The sequence below is a fragment of the Rhagoletis pomonella genome, unplaced genomic scaffold, assembly GCF_013731165.1.
Source record: "Rhagoletis pomonella isolate Grant_MI unplaced genomic scaffold, Rhpom_1.0 Rhpom_scaffold_00012, whole genome shotgun sequence".
Classification (NCBI taxonomy): Eukaryota; Metazoa; Arthropoda; class Insecta; order Diptera; family Tephritidae; genus Rhagoletis; species Rhagoletis pomonella.
Window position 1 is genome coordinate 8,343,069 of NW_023458566.1, and position 2,607 is coordinate 8,345,675.

Genomic DNA, 2,607 nt, shown 5'->3' on the forward strand with positions numbered 1-2,607 from the left:
TCATTTTGCTTTTAGTCTGTTTTATTTCTACATAATCTACGAATGTTACCTTTAGACACTCGAAGTCGGAGTTTCAGACAGCCGCTTCGATGGCGAAAGATGGGACTGCTAGTCCAAAAAATACTTGGTCTGTGCCCTTTTCAGCTGAATGATGTCTCATAGCCAGATACTTTCGAGCGACCTGAAACTCAGACTAAACTTAAAAAGTAGCTCTGATATAATTTAGTCAAGCCATACATTGCCGAGCTAGTTTGGAAGTTTGGAATGCCTTGAGCGTAGGTTGGCTGTCAATGCTAATTTAAACCACTCCCATTTTCCGGTTGGTAGTCCAGTTTTGGAGTAATTTATAAAATTTCTATATTGTGTAAGCCTAGGCTCAGTATTGCGTTTAAGCCAGTACTCAGCCTTTAGGGAACCCAACATTGTAGTCTCACTTCAACAAAGGACAACGTGGCGTACTATCCTAGGGCAACGAATATACTCTTGTGTTTGGATTTCTGCTTTCAGAAATTACTGATTTACTGTACACTTTATAGTACCAGCATCCATTTATTTTAAGCCTATAATTAGCTTTAAGAGCCTCTGCGAAAAAAGTTAAGTTACGGTGGATTTAGCAGAGCAGCGCGAGCATCTCCAATTAGTCCACGGCGATCGTTCTTTGAAGTTTGGTAAGTAGATTAATTATCAAGCAGTGGCCTCTAATAATAGCCGAATAAAAGGCCCACCAGTGGTCGTACTAGTTGGAAATGTGGAGTAGACCTTCTTTTATTTAGCCAGACATGTCCTGCTACACCACATATGGGCTCCTCACACCATCGTCTATTTTGTCTATTCGACAAAGTTCTCTTCCAGTTAGAGTTTGCTAGAAGATAGCGAAATACTCGCATTGAAAACGGCACTGATCGCATACAAAAAGGCATTCTTCCATGCTAGTTATCCCGCCATGCAGTTGCTTGATATGCCTTAGTGACCTGACATCCATACTACATCTCATTTGGATTATGTTTACACTTCATGACCAGCCTTATTGTGCATTTTCCGCAATCGAGAACTTTAATTGTTGCCTGTCTATTAAAAAAAGATAGCTAGAGCATGCAGATTAAGAGAAGAAACGATCAGCCACCTTGCAGTTTCGTTCATAGCTGTCAGTTTAGCTTGAAAAATTTGGTTACCAAAAACTGAGAGCTCATGCTAGTATACTACACTTCCCAAATTGAGGAATAATTTAGGCCCTCGGTGTACATATGTGGTCACAAAACAATGACATAGGTTCTAGAGTAGCTCCTCTTCATATTCGCTGTCAGAGTTGATCCTTATGCGGAAGAATTCTTTAGATATCATGGAACTTTACTTAATTTTCTCGTTTTTCGTTGCGTTTTGTTGAGAAGTTTTGTCTCGACTTTTTGCGCGAGGTTACTGACGAGTTGGCATGCGCAGGATATTTAACTGTAGTTAGTACTACTACATAGACAGGTCAAGCTCTTCGGCTACCTTTTCAATAAAACGGATAGTTAATATATATAATATTAAACATGAATGAAATCAGACTACTCTCTGGGTACTTAGTAACTGGTTCCAACCAACTACAGTTTTTAGTAAAGAATTCGCCTGCCCAGTCCCTTTTAGGACTCATTAGGGAAGTCGAAAGTATCTTGGGCATAGTGGGTTAGGATCTCTTTCCAGAGATACAAAATATCTTTCAGATCGCAGTGTCTTCTATTGGGTTACGTCCGTCCAGTTAACTAGCTAACTAATGCACATAAAGGAGTAACTGTGTTTACTTTTGTTTGCTTAAGTCGCTCCAATCATCAAAATGACAAGACATCAACTACATACTTGGCTTAATCTTTAAAATATTTACTAAATATTAAATTTATTGATAAACAATCGCTTACTTCACTCGATTACATTTTCTGATACATTTTTTTTTTGTTAACAATTGTTTGTACACTTCAAGTCGATAAGTAGCTATACACCGCCGTGAACAAGTACCGTGAACAAGTATATAGAAAGCCATACAGTATTACTTATGTACATACACGTAAGTATACATATGTAACTTTAAGTACCTAACTACGGCACTAGGTACGCACTTAAAGTCAATTGTGTTACACATACGCGCAAATTGCTCCACACTTTTGTGTACCATAGATACTTGAGACTAGTAAGTATATACTTATGTACATAAAGTAGTAATTCATTTAGTGCCCTGACGTTTTCCCTCATGTGTAAGACATAGTATAAGAAATCGTGAGTAAATTGTAGAACATTCTGCAACTAGACTGCGTTACATCCATATACATACATATATATTGTTTATTTGTTTGCGTACTTACACACATACGTACATACGTATAATATGTATTTGCTTTAGGTCACATATTTATTTACCTTTGACAAACATACACAACATACATATGTAGCTGAGCAATTGTGCGTATAATAATAATAGTACACTTGATGTTGAACGTGTGGCAAACTGGCGTTACACCCGCTGACAGATGTCCTTTTTGCAATATGAAAAACGTGACATAAATCGATTAAGAAATGCTTGGCAATTTAACGGGTGATTTTTTTGAGGTTAGGATTTTCATGCATTAGTATTTG